The sequence below is a fragment of the Narcine bancroftii genome, chromosome 5 (genome assembly GCF_036971445.1).
Source record: "Narcine bancroftii isolate sNarBan1 chromosome 5, sNarBan1.hap1, whole genome shotgun sequence".
In the NCBI taxonomy this organism is placed as follows: domain Eukaryota; kingdom Metazoa; phylum Chordata; class Chondrichthyes; order Torpediniformes; family Narcinidae; genus Narcine; species Narcine bancroftii.
The window spans coordinates 74,187,651-74,208,009 of NC_091473.1; the positions used below are offsets into that span (position 1 = coordinate 74,187,651).

At 37.4% G+C, this 20,359-nt stretch overlaps 1 protein-coding gene across 5 annotated transcripts in view; it reads right to left on the minus strand.

The window, feature by feature from the left end:
• The window catches only part of kcnt2a (potassium channel, subfamily T, member 2a), a 1,068,826-nt gene that overhangs the window by 348,722 nt on the left and 699,745 nt on the right, over positions 1 to 20,359 (minus strand). The gene's annotated exons all lie outside the window — the stretch shown is intronic.

Consider the following 20,359-nt stretch of genomic DNA (forward strand, 5'->3'; position numbering starts at 1 on the left):
TAAATTGTTGCCTGGATTGCAGTATCTAGAATATGGAGAAAGATTTGGTAGACTGGGTCTTTATTTATTAGGAGTACAGAAGGTTGAGAGGGGATTTGATAGAGGTATATAAAATTATGAGGGGAATAGATGTGAATAGGTTCTTTCCCTTGAAGGTAGAGGAGATTGGAACGAAGGGTCATAAGTTAAGGGTTAGGGGGGAAAACTTTAGAAGTAACACAAGAGGAAGCTTCTTCACTCAGAGAGTTGTGGCTGAGTGGAATGACCTTCTGGAAGAGGTAGTTGACAATTCTGTCATTTAAGAGGTGATTAGATCAGTACATGGATGTGAGGGGGTTGGAGGGTTATGGGCAAGGAACAGGTAGGTGGAGTTTCACTTAAATTGGTGCGGATTAGAGGGGCTGATATGGCCTGTTTCCGTACTGTAATTGTTATATGTTTACCCAAATAATGAATATTCTTTAAGTTCAAATATTACATAATGTCTCTCAGCCATTGAGCATGAATGGGCAGGGCAGCATCCTTCCATCTAAGTAATATCGCTCACCTAGCTAAAAGAGAAGTAAAGATAGAGTTTGACATTTAATTGACGTCAAAATAGCATCATTCTTTTCCGTTGTTCCAAAAAGAGAGCAAACAAAGAGTTTTGCTGTAAATTTACATCAAGAATTAAAGATAAACTATTGAAGACATCTCTCCAGTAATTTTCCAGAGTACAGCAAGTCCAGAACACATGAATTAAAGAAGCCTCTCCTCTCCTACATCTATCACAGCAAGAATTTATATCTGGATAAAAATTAGATAATTTAACTTTGGACATGTGTGCTCTATGTACAGCTTTAAATTGTAGTAAACAATGATGAGCACATAATGTTGAGTTATTGACCAATTAAAAAAAATAAATTCTAAACTTCATCTGATATGGAAAGATTTAAATCCCATTCCCAGGCATTCTAAATTGGACCTGTCATAAACATAGTAACTTATCATAAATAACAGATATTAAACCTTTATGAGAAGGTGGCAAACAAAAATCTCATCCAAGAAGTTTGCATCAGGAACTCCAGATAAATCAGAAATGTCTAATTTGCAAATATCTAAATGATTTTTGGATAAATATAGGACTGGTTCACAAGCTAAAGTCCTAAACTGGGGCAATATCAATTTTGGAGAAACCAGACAGGAATGTCCAGAAGATAATTGGGAGAGGATGTTTGCAGGCAAGGGAACAGCGAAAAAGAGGGAGTCTTTTAAAGGTGAAATAGTAAGAGTTCAGGCACAGCATGTTAGGGTGACAGGCAAGAGTGGCAAATTAAAGGAATCCTAGTTGACAGGGGTGTAATGGAAGATTTAAACCGTGTTTTTTACTTTTGAAGCCTTTGCTTCTGCAAGGCTGAGAACCTGCTTGTTTTTTTTAGAATCAGCAGACATAAGCTAAATTCCACCGAAGGGCCAGAGATGCAGTTATCTGACGAAAGGGCATCTGTGTACCAAGAACATTTAATCTTCTTGCTTGTTTTGGTCACAGTCTTTCAGGCAGAGACCTAACCTTGATGCAAAATAAACCATTGTATTCAAAGTGATAAGCTAGAAAGTTGTGTTATTCGATAGAAGCCTAGGCTGCTAGCTTGCTCGCTTATCTTTCTTGGTGTGCTGGGAATCGGTGCTTGGGTAAGTATTTTTTGGGTAATATAAGCCATGGTCCCGCTGCTGAAGTTTGAGACTCTCCGAGAGGTGGCAATATCTCTCAGCAAGAAGAACTTCTAGAGTCCAGCCAACGTCCCGGTCGGGGGAGGTGGAGAAGCTGCTACCGGCACCCCGACAACCTACTACAAGTGTGCAGTCATTGCCTCGCCTTGGCAGTTGAGACCAGTCCAAGCGTTGATAAGTATAATTGGGAAGGGCTTGCATATTGTAGTGTGAAATCAGCTTTTGAATTTGTAATAAAGATTTGTATAAACTGAAGTGCTCTCGGCGTGTGTCTCTGTTTTCTTTCGGTAGCTCAAACACGGTGATCAATCTAAAATGAACAAAGTGAGAGGTACAAGTTTACCCAGGACAAGGGGGTATTGAGGACCTGGTCAGGAAAAAAGAGGGAGGCATATGTGAGGTACAAGCAATCCAGACTGAACAAATCCAGACTGAACAAATCCAGACTGAACAAATCCAGACTGAACAAATCCTTTGAGTATAGGTACAGGATTATGCTCAAGAGGGAAATCAAAAGGGCAAAAGAAGGAGACAAGATGGAGCTCCAGCCAGGATAAAGGACATTGCAAGAGATTTTAAATCAATATTTCTCATCAGTTTTCACTATGAAGAAAATCATGGAAGTCAAGGAAGTGAAGCAAATAAGATGCGATGTCTGGACATGAAAGAAGTGTCAGGGAGTAAGTATCAGTAGCGTTGGAACATATTAAGTTAGACAGATCGCTAGGACCTGATCAAGTGAACCCTTTGAACTTGTGGGACGCTTGGGAAGAAATTGCAACACCCTTGCAGAGTTATTTAGATCTTCCATGAGTGGTGCTGAAAGACTGGAGGGTGGCTAATGTGCCATTAATTAAAAAGCACAGCAAGGGCAAGCAGCAGGCATTTAGAAGCCAGGACAGCATGATGAAGAAGGCATTTGGCATGCTTGCCCATATTGAGCAGGGTATTGGGAGCAAAAGTTGGGAACTCATGATACAAATGTCCAAGGTGCAGATAAGACCACATTCAGAGTACTGATTGCAGCTCTGGTCACCCAGTTGTAGAAAGAATAATTCACTCAACATGTTCTGGGGCAAGTGCCTTATAAAATCATGAAGGCTGTGCTCACAATCTTTTTCCCATGGTAGATCATGCTAAAAACTAAAGAGTGTAGGTTTAAAGTGGGAGGGGAGCGATTTAAGAGGGACACGATTTTTGTTAATTCAGAGGGTTGTTCATATCTGCAATGAGCTCCAAGAAAAAACTATAGAAATTGGTATGATTTTAACTTTGAAAGAGCATCTGTGCAGATGGAGGGAGAGGAAGGGTTAGCTACCAAATACAGGAAAATGAGGCTTGCCCAGACTGCTAACTTGATCGAAATGAACAAGTTGGGCTAAAGGACCTGTTCTGTGCTGCATGTCTCAAAAACTCATGGAAAAATTGTGCTGGAAATGGAGACGTTCATAGTCATTCATAAATTTGACTGAAAAAAAAACAAGCCTCCAAAAACTGAAAATTAAACTCTACATTGAAAATTTATTTTGCATGACTTTTAACAGTAGATGAAAACCCAAGAATAGAAAATAGTGAATCAAAATTTTGCAAATTGCCATTGAAATATGATTAAGTAATAGGACAAATATACTAATGACTTGAATCATATTTTTCTTCACAGCTTTGTGACTTGCACCTTGAACAGAATGATCCAAACGATTTATTTTCTCATTAGATACTCCTCCTAGATCAGTGCTTGAGCATCAAAAGCATATAAATGGATTTACCAATGTGATGAAGGTCAAAACTTGTCACTTGTACCAAAGCAGTCAACCTGCTTATCAACACCGCCATAAACCCACACTAACACTGACAAGCTCAAAAATAACTGATGGTAGATATTCATTGCCTGTTACTCTGTCTGCCATGAATGATTGCTTAAACCCAAAGAGAGATCCTTTCCATATCCAGAAACACAGTTTACTATATATTCTTTCTCCCAAAATAACTTAAAATTGCAAACAGATCAATAAAATATTCTACATTTGTCCTGATGGGTAGAATGCTGCTGTTCCAAGAGAGTTGCTTATTTCTGTGTTGCTTCCCAATGGCCCGACCTGATCATTTCCAAGATCTACATCGTAGCCAGAAACCAAAATGTACCCTATGGATTTCAGTCCACTGAATTTCTTCTTCATGAACAACATTTAAAGAAACTGAATTACAATTAAAGTACAGGAACATTCTCCAGGACTTAGCAAGGAATCAAGAATTCACAGAAATCTGGAAACATAATAATTTGATTGACAGTTATACTTAAGTGAGTGAAATCGAAGCAGAGTGAGAACAAGTCAGGTATAACAGGGCATTGAAACTGCAGTTCTTTGGTGGTTTAACCACAATTTCAGAAATCTGTGTCGAGTATTTTTAAAACATTTTTATATAAAGTGAAATACTTTGTTCCATGTTAATAATATGTGAGTACATAACCTATGAATTTTTTATTAACATCTGAAAACCCTTTGATACTTTGGTATGCCTGGAAAGTTTTTTTTTGATATGCAGCTAAACCATTTTTTTTTCTTTTCAGAACATCAAAAAGCATATGGATTTATATAACGCTGTAAATATACAATTAACGAAATGGAAAAGAACTCACAAAATAGTTGCCTGTAACTCATTCATTGGTCTTGACCAATCCTACATGTGCTCCATTATTACTTCTAATTACACTGAGAAGCACAAAAGTAAAATTAATATCCAATGCCACACAAATTATGCAATGATTTAATACAAAGTGGTGCCACAATAAGTACATTTTGCTTGGAAGAAAACAAGTCTTTGACAATTTCTCTGTTTGCACGTTTACTGCAAAATGAGAGATTCAAGAAATAAGAAATACGGTAGGAGTCAGCCATCCCATTAGTTGAGCATATTCTGCCATACAATATGATCAGACTGATCTGGCTGTGGACTCTGCTCCAGTTCTCTGGCTATTCAGCATAACCCCATCCATATTATTCGAACATCCATCCAACTATTCCATAATATGTTAGTGAGGCAGCCTTGATTGCTTACTGGCAAAAGAAATTCACAGATTCACTACCCTCTGGGAGAAGCAATTCTTCCTCGTCTGCCTTAATTTCACTCTCACAAATCTTGAGGCAATGTATCTTGGTTCTAACCCAGTGGTTCTCAACCTTTACCTTTCCACACACATACCACTTTAAATATTCCCTTTGCCATAGGTGCTCTGTGATTTGTTAAGGATTGCTTAAGGTCGTATGCGAGTGAAAAGAAAATGTTTGAAAACCACTGTTTTAATCATACCCAATTGACTCGTTATGTGCACAGTTTCACAACTCCAAAGGAAATGGGCCACTGACAATTTTCCTCAAGGAAAATATTTCAGAAACAATTGTTTCTAGAGCAGTGAAACTTAACCTTCCTTTGTCACTCACACACCACCTTAAGCTATCCCTTACTAATCACAGAGCACCGATGGCATAGGGATTACTTAAAGTGGTATGTGAGGAGGAAAGAAGAAGGTTGAGAACCACTGCTCTAACCTAACCTGCCAGTGGAACAACTTCCCTGCTTCTATCTTATCTATTCATTTTTCATTTGTTTAAAATGTAGAGATACAGCACAGTAACATACCTTTCTGACCCATGAGCCCTACCGCCCAAATACACCCACATGACTAACTAACCTTTGACCAGGATGATATGTGAAAATGGGAAGAACATAAACTCCTTTCAGACAGTGCCACTTCAAACCCTAGTCACTTGCCCTGTGTTACGCTAACTGCTATGGTCACTGTGCCATCCACCTTTTCATAATTTTATCTGTTTTCAAAAGATCCCTCTAAACTTCAATATTATAGTCCCAAGCTGCTCAATCACTTCTCAAAAGATTATCATTACATTTCCAGAATCAACCTAGTGAACTTCCTCTGTACCATCTCCAAAACCAGAGTACCAAGCACACCACTAAATCACTGATTGTCAACCAGAGAAATACTCATTTATCACAATTCTCCATCTTTTATGGTGAACCAATCCTCTATCCATGCTATTCATACATTACCTCCAATTCAATGGAACATTTTCATGCAGTACTTTTTCCAAGTCCCTTCTGGAAATCCAAGGATACAACATCTCTGCATTCTATAAATCCTCAGAGGAACAATTCCTATCCAGATGTCTCTCTATTTCTTCCATAATAGTGGCTTCAAGCACTTTCCCAACTACAGAAAGTAAGTGGCCTATAGTAAATTGCAATCAAAACAGTGACATCAAGTCTGCTCTTTTCATTTTCTCTGGGAATTAATTGCCCAGGGTCCCGTGAATTTTGATAAATTACCACAAATTTATCTGCTGTAATTTCCTCTATTTTTTCCATTCCATCAGAGCAAGTGGGCGCATCTACCTTTAGACTCTAGGTTGCCTAGCATTACCAAATAAGTGATTATGATTGTTTGAAAATCTTCACCGCTCATCACCTCCTTAACATAAATATTTGGCATGTTATCTCTTGCTTCCACTGTGAAGACAGACACAGACACAGAGGCCTCGTCCACTTCTTCATTGTCCATTATTAATTCCCCTTCTTATCTTCTAAAGGATTTATGTTTACTTTAATTTACTTTCTGCTTTATACATTTAAAAACTTTTATTCTCCATATTTGATTCTGTGCAAATTTATGTAAATAATCTATCCTTCATTTATTTATTGCTTTAATGTTTTATGGCTGTTGATTCAGCTCATTAAATCAATGCAATGTGGTGTGGCATTGAATCAATTTGAAGCCAGCAGAAGTATATTTCAGAACCAAAGTTTAATGTGCATGTGCTACAACATGCTGAATTTGGCACATACAAGGAAGGGTGGTTTACTTTTACTCTATTCTTGCACATTGGCCCTGCTAGAAAGCAGGATCAAATGAGAGATAATGATCCCATACAATCAAATAGCTCACTGAGAGTCACTGGGTTTAAACAGATTGTGAGAAAAAAAGGAAGGTTTCAAACCAAAATAATTGATTAAATTATTTTCAAACCTAAAAGCCTGGAAATTCTTGAATGGCCAAGTCAATCACCTTATCTAAATCCAATTGAGCATACCTTCTATATGCTAAAGAGAAAACTTCAGGGAACCAATCCCTGAAACAAGCAGGAGCTGAAGATGCTGCAGTAGAGGTTGAGCATAACATCACCAGAGAAGATACTCAGCAACTGGTGATGTTTTTGAATCACAGACTTCAAGCAGTCACTAATACCCAGTGAGATACTTTGGGAATAAATTTTATAAATATTGAAAGAATATTTGCAATCTTATTCTGCTTGGATCATATTTCATGTTCAGCCTTGTAACTATTTCCACTGTGGATGTATCTATAGACTTTAATATTTAAAGAAATCAATGACACTTCAAATAGTGAAATTTTAAATATAATGAAGATCAAAATAATGTTTCTCAGAAGTATTGTCAATGTCAAAGTGGGGTTATTTGATAATGACTCAATTCTCAGAGTTAAGATTTTTTTTCTGATTTCTGATTTATTGTCAGAGTACATAATGACATCACATATTCATTTTCCTGCTGGCAAGGCCAAATTACCACATTGGTAGTACAAAATAAAATGTACACAAAGTACACATGTAAACAAATAAAGAACTGTAAACAGATAACAAATGTAAACAAACTGTGCAAAAGAGAGAATAATAGAAAAAAATAAATAAAGTGCACAAGAGTCCTTAAATGAGTTCTTGCTTGATTTTTTTTTTTGTTGAGGAGTCTGATGATGGAAGGAGAGCAGAGGTTCCAGAACCTGGTGGAGTAAATTTTGTGGCAGCAGCAGGAATAGAGTTGGTGCTGAGTGATGTGGATCCTTGATGATTGGTGCTGCTTTCCGATGGCAGAGTTTCTTGTAGATGCTCTCTATAGAAGGGAGGGTTTTGCATGTGATGTCCTGAGCTGTGTCCACTTCTTTCTGTATGGCTTTCTACTCAGGGCTATTGGTGTCCCCATACACAACTAGACCATGATGTAGCCAATCAGCACAAATCTGTAGAAATTTGTTAAGATTTCTAATGTGGTACCAAAACTCCACAAACTCCTGAGGAATTAGAGGCCGTGACATGCTTTCTTCATAATGCCATTAGTGTACTGGGTCCAGGAAAGATCCTCCAATCCTTCTTAGATACTGGCAATGCATACATTCCTCCATAATGCCTGCCACATTTCCCAACACAATGGTTATCAGAAGAGCAATGAGTTAGTTTTCAGTGCAGTAAATTATATTCAGTGCCGTCCATAATGACAAAGTTATTTCTTTCCTTTATTTGCCCCTGTGCTCCAGTTTTAAATTTGTAATCAAACAATTCACGTGTGATTTAAGTGCACATTCCACTTTTTAATTAAAGATTATTTGTATTCATTTTAGTTTGAACATGTAGAAACTACAGCACCTTATACACATAGACCTGTCATTACATGGCACCATAACATTTGGGACAAAATGCTAAGTATATTAGTATTTCATTGACGATCTCTTCCAATTAGTGACTGCTTGAAGTCTGTGATTCAAAAACATCACCAGTTGCTGAATATCTTCGCTGGTGATGTTATGCTCGACCTCTACTGCAGCATCTTCAGCTCCTGCTTGTTTCGGGGATTGGTTCCCTGAAGTTTTCTCTTTAGCATGTAGAAGGTATGCTCAATTGGATTTAGATAAGGTGATTGACTTGGCCATTCAAGAATTTCCAGGCTTTTAGGTTTGAAAAACCCAGAGTGATATATTTGTGAGAATTGTTTTGCTGTAGGCTGAAGCACTGTCCAAGGAGCTTGGAGGCATTTGATCGAACATGAGCAAACAAGATGGTTCCATGCACCTCAGCATTCATTTTGCTTTTGATATCAGCATTTACATCAATGAAGTTAAATGTGTCATACCTGTGGCAGCAATATATGCCCAGGCCATAATACCTCGACCACCATGTTTTCCAGAAGAGGTGTTATGCAGTTTCTTCATGCCTCCACACTTTGCTCTTGCCATTATTTTGTTATAGGTTCATTTTGGTCTTATCTGTCCACAAGACCTTTATCCAGAATTTTGCAGGTTCTTTTAAAAACTTCTTGGCAAACTGTAATCTGGCCATTCTATTTCTGTGGCCAACTAGTATGAACCTCGCAGTGTAGCCTCTGTATTTCTGTTCATCAAGTGTTCTGCGGACAGTAGTCATTGACATATCCACACCTGCCTCTCCTGTTTCTGAGCTTTCCGATACAAGTTTGCAAATTTTTCTTCATTCCGATGAGAATTCTTCTGACATCAGCAATGGAGATCTTCCTTTGAATACCTGTCCCTTGCAACTACTGAGCTCACCAATATCTTCTTTCTTATTGATGCTCCAAACATTTGATTTAACAACCCTATTATTCTATTCTTGTTTTTAGCTTCAATGGCTTATTTGACTTTCATTAACAGATTTCTGGTCTTCATGTTGAAAAATGGCAACTATACACTCCAAAGGTGATCATAAGCTTAGAAGCAAGCCCAGCTCTCTTATACCAGCACCAATGAGGCAATTAAACATATCTGAGTAATCGCAAACACCCATGAAGCCAAATGTCCAAAACATTTTGGGGCCCCAACTATGTATTAAAAAGTGCAGTCATTTCTACATGGTCAAAACAAAATATATACAAATAACATTGAATGATAACAGGAATGTACTTTAATTATATGAATTGTTTGATTACAAATTTAAAACTGTGGAACACAGGCAAATAAAGAAAAATTGACTTTGTCCCAAACATTGTGGAGGGTACAGTCTGTAAAGAAAAACAATGATGCACAAGGCAGTGGAGAAAATCAAAATGTTCTTCATTATAATGTATGAAACAAAGTGAGCATTGGTTTTGTAATTAACAAGAAAGACTGCAGACATTGTGATTGTAGTTTAATACTCAAAAATACTGGAAAAACTATAGGAAGCAAAGATACATAATCAACATTTCGGGCCTGATCCCTTCGGAAGGCAGAGAGGGGAAGAGAAGATGAAGATGTGTCTGGTGGTGGAAAAAGATGGATGGTGGAAATTGAGATTAATATGTTGGACGCAGAGGCTGGTGGGTGGTAGGCGAGGACAAGGGGAATCCTGTATTTTTTGCATCTGGGGGAGTGGAGGGCGAGGGTAAATATGCAGGAAATAGGGATGTGGATAAGACCAGAGTTGATGGCAGTAGAGAGGAAGCCATTTTCTTGAAGGAGGAGGACATCTCAGATTATCTGGAATGGAAGACCTTGTCCTGGGAGCAGATATACAGAAACAGAGGAATTGAGAGAAAATAATAGAATCCTTACATGGATCAAGGTGCGAAGAGGTACAGTTGAGGTAATGGTGGCATTTGGTGGGTTGGTAGAAAATGTCTATTGAGAGTTTGTCTCCCAAGATAGAAAAAAGAGAATTAAAAAAAAGAGTGTTGCCAGACCAAGTGCATTTGAGGTCAGGGTGAAAGATAACAGCAAAATGGATAAAATTCATGAGCTCATCATGGATGGAGATGGCAGCCCAGTGTCGATGAGGAAGAGTTGAGGATCCTTGCCTGTGTAATCATGGAGAAGAGACTGCTTCACATAGTCAATAAAAAGCTAGGCACAGCTGGGATCAAACCAGGAACCCATGGAAACCCCTTTGATTTGGGGAAAGTAGGATGTCAAAGGAGATGTTAGTGAATAAATTCTACCAGGCACAGGAGGATGGTGGTGGAAAGGGAATAGTTGAGTCTGTTGTTGAGAAAGAAAAGATGATTCCCGTGTATCACTTTTTCTTTTTTTTAATATATATATATAAAGATAACTTTGTTAATAGGATTCTAAAGTTTTACATATTTCACACAATGGATCTACATGTGCATAAAAATGAGATAATTTAAGTTTTGACATATGTATTCTATTTTATACTCTAAATTGTAATAAACAATGTCTAACACAAAATGACAAAATTCTGTTAGTTTTAGGGTAGTTTTAGGGAAGAGCAAGGAGAGGCCTAAAGTTGAGGTTCTGGATTGGAAAAGAGCAAATTTCGAAGGAATAAGAAGGGATTTGGGGAGTATTGAGTGGGACAGGATATTTTCAGGTAAGGATGTTAATGAAAAATGGAGGATATTCAAAAAAGAAATTTTGAGGGTACAGAGTAGTTATGTCCCAGTGTGGATCAAAGGAAAGGCTGGAAGTCATAGGGAGGCTTGGTTTTCGAGGAATATTGGAAATTTGGTTAGGAGAAAAAGGGAGGTGTACAAGAGGTATAAAGAGCAGGGAGCTGAGAAGTTGAAGGAGGACTACAAGGAGTGTAGAAGGAATCTTAAGAAAGAAATTAGAAAAGCCAAAAAAAGGCATGAAGAGGCTTTGGCTGACAGAGTAAAAATAAATCCAAAGGGTTTCTATAAGTACATTAAAAGTAAAAGATTAGTGAGGGATAAAATTGGACCCCTTGTAGATAGTGAGGGTAGGCTGAGTGAGAAGTCTGAGGAAATGGGGGAAATTTTGAATGATTTCTTTGCCTCGGTATTCACTAGGGAAAAAAATGTTGAACCAGTTGAAGTAAATAAAAATAGTGGGGAGGTCATGAAGCAAATAAGGATAACCGAGGAGGTAGTGATGGCCGTGTTAAAAAAGATAAAGGTGGATAAATCTCCCGGACCGGACAAAATATTCCCTAGGACACTCAGGGAGGCTAGTGGAAAGTTAATGGGGCCATTAACAGAGATATTTCGGATGTCACTGGCCACGGTGGTGGTGCCAAAGGATTGGAGGGTGGCGCATGTGGTTCCTCTGTTTAAGAAAGGGTACAAATGCAAACCTGGGAATTATAGGCCTGTAAGTCTGACGTCTTTGGTGGGCAAGTTGATGGAAAGTGTTCTGAGGGATGCTATTTACAAATTTTTGGAGGTACAGGGATTGATAGGGAGTAATCAGCATGGTTTTGTCAGGGGTAGATCATGCTTGACAAACCTGATTGAGTTCTTCAAGGGGGTTACAAAAAAGGTTGATGAAGGGAAAGCTGTGGATGTTGTCTATTTGGACTTTAGTAAAGCTTTTGACAAAGTTCCCCACAGGAGGTTAGGAAAAAAGGTGGAGGCATTAGGTATAAATAAGGAGGTAGTGAAATGGATTCAGCAGTGGTTGGATGGGAGGTGTCAGAGAGTACTGGTAGAAAATTGTTTGTCCAATTGGAGGCCGGTGACTAGTGGAGTTCCTCAGGGTTCGGTCCTGGGTCCACTATTATTTGTTATATATATTAACGATCTGGATGTAGGGGTGGAGAATTGGATAAGCAAGTTTGCGGATGACACAAAGATTGGTGGTGTTGTGGACAGTGAGGTAGATTACCGTAGATTAAAAGGTGATTTAGGAAGGCTGGAGGTGTGGGCTGAGAAATGGCTGATGGAATTTAATACAAATAAATGTGAGGTGCTACATTTTGGAAAGGCAAATTTAAATAGGTCATATACATTGAATGGTAGACAATTGAGGAGTGCAGAGCAACAAAGGGATTTAGGAGTTATGGTAAATAGTACCCTCAAGGCTGATATTCAGGTAGATGGTGTGGTGAAGAAGGCATTTGGAATGTTGGCCTTCATAAATCGGAGTATTGAATTCAAGAGTAGGGAGGTTATGATGAAATTGTACAAGGCATTGGTGAGGCCAAATTTGGAGTACTGTGTACAGTTTTGGTCACCAAATTATAGGAAAGATATAAACAAAATAGAGAGAGTACAGAGAAGGTCAAAGAGAATGTTGACAGGATTTCAGGGTCTGAGTTACAGGGAAAGGTTGTGCAGATTGGGGCAAATTAAGAGGCTCTCACATCGCCATAATCAGCCAAGATATACGTCGACACAGGACGTGGAGTGTTATCGATGTGGAAACCGAGGTCACTTTGGAAAAGACCCATATTGCCCGGCCAAAGGCAAAGTTTGCAGAAAGTGTGGAGGCAAGGACCATTTTGCAAAGAAGTGCAAAAGCAAGTCCAATGCAGACCAGAAGAGGAAGAGTACAACTTCTAAAGGCAAAGCCTGGGGGAAAGGAAAGTATCTTGGAAAGAAAGATACCATTCGCCAGATAGACGGTGACGATGATGATACCCAGGAGGAACAGAGGTGTTACCAATTTACGTTGAATGAAGTACATCATGAGAAGGTCCCAGTGATCATTGGTGGAGTGACAGTGCAGGTCATTGTAGACTCAGGCAGTGACAGTAATGTGATTGATCGACATTTATGGGAGAAGTTGAAAAGGAAAAAGATCATCTGTACCTCAAAGAAGTGTTCCAAGAAACTGTATCCATACACAGCAACCAAGCCATTTCAGACCATTGGATGTTTTACTGCAACTGTTGAAGCTGGAGATAAGTACACCGAAGCAGAGTTTATGGTCATAGAAAAGAGGGGAGAACCATTGCTGAGTAGAAGCACAGCGCAAGACCTGGCAATACTTCATATTGGAGCTTGTGTCAATTCAATTCAGTCATACGAGGATATGAAGCAAGAATTCCCCGCAGTTTTCCAAGGAGTAGGAAAGCTGAAATGTCGACAATTGAAGCTAGCGGTAGATGAAACGGTCAAACCCAAGGCACAATCAATGCGCCGAACTCCGTTTGGACTTCGTGGGAAAGTCGAAGCCAAAATTAAAGAATTGATCGAACAAGACATTATTGAACCGGTGGAACATTCGACACAATGGGTCAGTCCCGTAGTGATTGTGCCCAAACCAAAGGGTAACATAAGACTATGTGTTGACATGAGAATGGCCAATGAAGCTATAATTAGAGAACGACATCCTATACCAACAGTGGAGGAAATACTTCAAGAACTAACTACCAGCAAGATATTCTCAAAAATTGATCTGAAATGGGGCTATCATCAATTAGAGCTGGATCCAGGTTCCCGAGATGTAACTACATTTGTGACTCACTGTGGATTGTATCGTTACAAGAGACTATCATTTGGAATTAATGCAGCTTCGGAGATCTATCAGTATGAAATCCATCGAGTGATTCAAGGCATTCCTGGAGTTGCCAACATTTCTGACAACATCATAGTCCATGCACCAACGAAGGAAGAGCATGACAAACGGTTGAGGCGTGTACTATCTAGACTACAGGAGGCAGGCCTTACCGTGAATGGAAACAAGTGCCAGTTCGGTGTGTCAGAAATGGACTTCATGGGACACAGACTTACACGGGAAGGACCAAACCCTGCAGAGGCCAAGGTGAAAGCTATTGCAGAGGCACGTGCACCTCAGAACGCAACAGAGCTGAGGGATTTTCCTGGGATTGGTCAATTTTTGTGCAAAGTTCATTCCTAATTTCGCTACAGTGGCAGAACCACTAAGGAAACTAACCAGGAAAGGAGTACCATTTCATTTTGGATCTGAGCAGAAGAAAGCGTTCACAGCGTTGAAGCAAAGCCTGACAGATGCAAAAACTCTTGGATATTACGATCCGGCGGCATCAACCAAAGTCATAGCGGATGCCAGCCCGGTTGGTTTAGGAGCCGTGTTGGTCCAGATGCATGATGGAGGACCAAGAATCATTGCCTATGCCAGCAGATCGTTATCAGATGTGGAAAGAAGATACTCTCAGACAGAGAAAGAAGCACTCGGACGTATGGGCCTGTGAGAGGTTCCATGCATATTTATACGGCATTGAATTTGAACTCATCACAGATCATAAGCCATTAGAGGTGATCTATGCACCTAGATCCAAACCATGTGCCAGAATAGAGAGATGGGTACTCAGATTACAACCCTACAAATATAAAGTAATCCACATTGCAGGGAAAGCAAACATTGCAGATCCGCTGTCCAGATTGGTGAAGGATGGTGGTCCACAATCCAAGTCAGAACTGGGAACAGAAACAGAGAGCTTTGTACGCTTCGTAGCTATTCAGTCGACACCGAAAGCTGTGACTACGAAGGAGGTCGAGAGAGAATCCGAACGCGATCCAGAACTCAGGGAAGTAAGAGAATGCATACAGAGTGGACAATGGGACAAGTGTACTCACAAGGCTTACATTCCCATTAGAGACGAAATTTGTTGCATCAGACAGTGTGTATTGAGAGGTTGCAGATTGGTGATACCGCAAAGATTGAGACCGAAGATCGTATCCTTAGCGCATGAAGAACACCTAGGTATTGTTGGTACCAAGCAAAACCTCAGGACCAAGGTATGGTGGCCAGGTTGTGATAAAGACGCAGAGAAATTTGTTAAAACTTGTCAAGGATGTCAGAACCGATCCGGAGTACGCAACTTCCGACAGGACCATGGATCGAAGTAGCTGTTGATTTTCTTGGACCTTTACCGACGGGTGAATCAATTATGATAGTGATAGATTACTACAGCAGATACTATGAGTACGGGGTGTTGAAGTCCACAACCACTGAAAAAACAATACAAGCATTAGCAGAGATATTCGCAAGATATGGATTACCTGTTTCATTATACTCTGACAATGGTCCACAATTCATTTCAGAGACATTTGCAGAATACATGAGGACCACAGGTATCCACCATCATAAAGTAACTCCGAAATGGCCGCAAGCCAACGGAGAAGTAGAAAGACAAAATCAATCCATTGAAAAACGATTGAGGATTGCACACGCAGAAGGACAAAATTGGCGAGAAGCATTGCTATCTTATGTGGCTGTCTATCGAGCAACGCCTCATGCAACCACTGGAAAAAGTCCTGCAGAAGCATTTTTTGGGAGAAAAATCCGCACAAAAATGCCAGAAATAAAGGAAATCCGAGACGACCAGGAGATGAGGGACCACGATGCTGAAAAGAAAGGTGCAGCAAAGCTGTACACAGATTCAAAACGTGGAGCCAAGTACTCAGACATCATGCCAGGAGATAATGTTCTAGTGAGGCATGAAACTGGTGGTAAGCTAGACACACCTTATTACCATCAACCCTATACTGTCGTATCCAGAAGTGGCAGTATGGTGACAGTCAAGTCTCCGACTGGAGTCCTGTATAAGAGAAATGTATCAGGTGTAAAAACGTACCAGTCCAGAGATACATCGAGCGAAGAGGTTGAAAGGCCAATACGAGATGCTGAAACTGAGAGACCTGATGATGTTCCAGAGGCAGTTACCAGCACTCCTGATGAAGTGACTAGAGCACCAGAAACACCCGAAGCCGTGGCGAGCAGTATTTCTGACGCTGAGAGTGAACAACCGAGAAGCGACGACAATATCGCAGGCAGGCCGAAACGAAACCGGAAACCGCCAAAACGATACGAAGACTTTGTGCCATAGTTTTAATAAGAACTTTGGGACAGTATTTAATCTTATATCATAAAGTGCATGTATGAGTGCTGTAGGAAGTAAATTTTATGTAGTTGAGTTATAGTATTATCATTAGTTACGATGTTTGTATGTTTCCGAGGGATATTGGTAAATGAAGGTAAAGTTTATTTCTGATTAAAGGAGGGATGTCATGATAATGAATATGTATGAGATATACCGGAAGTCACGTGGTATGAGAGAGAGATAAGAACACAAGCAGGAGAACAAAGGAAACGGGAAAATAAAGCCGCTGAGAAGTTTACCTGATAAAACTTGTGTTTAATGTTTTATTAACTTCACATTTCAGGCCACAAATGTGACAGTGGCCAGAAAGTATATAGCAGTAACTTGGAAAAATTACATCAAATTGAACATACAAAGATGGCACAATGAAATGCAGTTTTGTATTTATTTAGAGAAAATAATGTACAACTTAAGAAATAACTAATTTTTAAAATTAAGATGTGGAGTTTGTATTTGGAACGTATGGGCTTAGATGTTAAGTAAAAGCTTTATATGTGATGAGAGATGTAAAAGGATAACATATCACACAGCAGCCTGTTATAATTTGATGTTATTGTGGGTTTTTTTAAATAAGCTTCGAGGGGGGAGGGTTGTAGAGGGTGGGATAGGTGGGAGGGGGTAGCTTTAGATCATTTTGTATATTTTATTGCTTTGTAAAATTCCTGAATAAAATTTTTTAAAAAAGAATATTTGAGTGAAATTAGAGGAAAATCTTGTAGCTTAGATTAGACAAAAATGTCTAACTTCCAAATATCTAAAAAAAATCTATTATAAAGCTTAAATCTAACTGACAATTATTCAAAAGCAGCAACATTCTTGGAGATAAATAAATCTTTGTAATTTTTCATACCTGATCTATATCATCCCTTAAAACCTGCATTTATAACAGAAGGTGGGGAAAAAAAGTGCTTATCTACAATGGGACTCGCCATTGAATAACTATTGCAACCAAAAAAAATACTAAATTGATTCAATATTCTTAGTCTATTCCTCATTATCTGATTGTGAATCGGTTTAGAAAAAGATAATGGTAAAGTAGAAACTAAAAGTGCCAACAATTATGTTTTTCTAGAAAATTTCAATTCCATTTCTATCCAAGTGTCATGATTAATTGTTGATCAAATTTCAAACAGTAAAAGTAAACTATGTACATTAATCACCCAATAATAAAATCAAAATTTGGCAGTGAAAATCCTACATTCCTTACTGTTTTCTGAAACTAGGTTTTACCTGTATTTATTATTTATTCATGGTTCTTTTCCCTGCCGTATACAAGTAGTAATAATCAAATCCAATGAATCAAAAATGATTTGGGAACAAAAATTGGTACAGCTTGAAAAAGATATTGAAATTTAGATAAAATATTCATTTTACTTGAATTAATGAGTCCAATCATTGTAATTAAAATTGGAGACCATCCAGATAGAGACACTTTAATCTGATTAAGTAATGCTATAAATTTTCTTTCATAAACCTTTTATGACTTTTTGTAATTATAGTTCCTGAATATTGAAATTGGTACATCATTATCTTGAATAGAAAGTTTGAAAATATTGCAATAGGTCCCTTTAAAGGTAAGAGTTCACTTTTATATACATTTAATTTATAACCTGATAATTGTCCAAATTAAACAAACATTTAATATATTAGGCATGGAAATCTCCAGATTAAACAGCAATAAATCATCTGCACATTCCGTTGCTTCTTTCAAAATAAGAGAAATGCTTGTCTCATTAAAAGATGATGGAAGCATTCCTTCTTCAGTTGAATCTTGAAACACCAAATTTATACATGGTACAAGCATTTTAGAAAAGAGTTTATAAAATTCTACAGGAAAAGCATCTGGTCCTGTAGAATTACCTGACTGTAAGGAAGAAATAGCAAAAGAAATGTCTTCCTGAGAAATAGGTGCCTCCATCTTTAAATGCTTATCCCATGGTAATGCAGATAGATTTATTTGATCTAAAAATTCTGACATTGAAATGAAATTATTTTTAAATTCAGAGCTATCAAGATTAGAATAAAATTGTCTAGGTCTTATTCATTTTAGATTGATCTGTTGTCATCGTACCATCTCTCATTCGAATCTTATTAATTTGCTTTCTCATAGCAATACCTTTCAATTGACCAACAAGTAGCTTGACAGTTTTCTTTTCACCATGAATATAAAAATGACTCTTGCTTCTCACCAATTGTTGTTTAATAGAATGAAGATCAAACTTAGCTTAAATTTTGACATAGCTTTTATACAAACATGTACATTATTTGCTCAAAATAAAAATTTGTATCAATTTGTTTAATCTGATTTATCAGTTCCAATCACTTTTTCTTATCCTTTTTATTAATATTAGCTGTCCAAGAAATAATTTGTCCTCTAAATTAAGCTTTCATAGTATCCCAAACAATCAAATTAGGTATTGATGGGATTATAAAATGTATGTGTTGTTCAAAACAAATTCTTTATTTGCTAGTAGAAAAGTATTAAATCTCCTTTATTTTTATTTTAAAAGGCAGGGATGTCAGAAAATTCAAGATTAGTACAACAGGAGCATGATCCAAAATAATTACTGTTTGATAATCTCAAGGTTTAGTCAATGCAATCAGGTGATTATCTAATAAAAAAAAATCAATTCTAGAATAAGAATGGTACACATTAAAAAAAGAGTATTCTCTATTATGAGGATTTAAAAATCACCATACATTTGAAACATTAACATTTGATTGAAAAGAATGAATAAAAGTTGCCTATTTGAATGATTTTTTTTCTGAATTATAGGAATGGTGGTGGGGGGGGGGGGTTCTTCCTTTCTTCTTTAAAGGGGGTTTCTTATTAATGACATTTTTTTTACTGCGCATGTGCAGGTTTATACTAACCTCTCTGTTTGGGGATGGCTGTTCTATGCTAACACAGGATCTAATATTGCTGGATATATTAAATGAAGTAATTAAAAAAAAACATTTGTTTAAATTTATTTTATATTTTACATTTATATATTGAATATAACAATAAATGTTACAATAGGAGATTATGAAAGTATATATTTAAAATCCAGGTTAGGAAAGGTTGGAATTCATGTGTCTATTTAATTTTTATATATTCAAATAATTGTTAATGTGGAAATTATTATTAATTTTGATGAATTTGGAGCAAATTGATCATCTGCAAAGTATTTTCGGTAATTTTTCTTTCAGTGCAGGTTGTTGGCCTTCATTTTTGTGAGGGTTGGAAGGCGGGGGGGTGGATTTTGGTTAGGTTTTAGTAGGAGTAGCAAGGTTATTGATATTTTAATTCTGAATGCAGTGGGATTGGGATGGCAGCCCTCAGATTGCTGGTGGGGGGAGGGGGAGAATGTCCAAAGGTTTATTCATTGCCAAAATAATGATTTTTTTCAATTAATATTATAACTTATAATGTGATAAGTATGAATGGATATATTAAGAGATGTAATGACTCATTAAGAATTTAAAAGGAGATGGTCCTTTTTTCAGATCTACATAAAAATTTCTGATAAAAATATGTTAATGTTTAGATGGAATGGACACACTTTTCATTCTTATTTGGAGCCATGCATAGAAGGGTTTCCACTTTAATTAATCCAAACATCCTATTTCAATTACATAACAGTATTTTAGATAAACAGGGTTGATTTATTATTCTCACAGATAAATTATATAATAAAATGGTTGTATTGGCAAATATTTATGCACCAAACACCTGCATTTTAAAAAAAAATTCAGCTTTACCTGATTTCAATCAGTATTCATTAATTTTAGAACATGCTTTTAACTTGTTTAGATGTTGGATTAGATCATTCCACTGTTAGATCCACTGCACTTTATAATTTCTTCTTGTTTCTTTTTCTCCCCCTCTTAGTTTTTTTTGGCTATTATGTTTTGATACATTATGAAGAATATAAGGAGTGTTGAATTTAATTCATATTTTGAGAAAAATTCTTAAAATAAAATTGGAATATTGTATAATTGAGATATTCAATTGTTAATGTTTTAAATAAGGTTTAACATATTTTATAAAAAGAATTACAGATATGATGTACAAATTATCTATGTTAGTGTTATACAGAATGTTTAATTTATTCTGGGTAATTGTTTATATCATTTTATTGAATTTTAGTTTTTTTATTTCTATGAATACTTTATTAAAATCAATAAAAATAATTTAGAAAGAAAGAAGGCTCTGGCCCAAAAAGTTGGTTAGAACAATCGAGCACAGTACAGGTACACAATCCTTTATCCAGACATCTAAAATCCAGAAAGCTCCAAAATCTTGC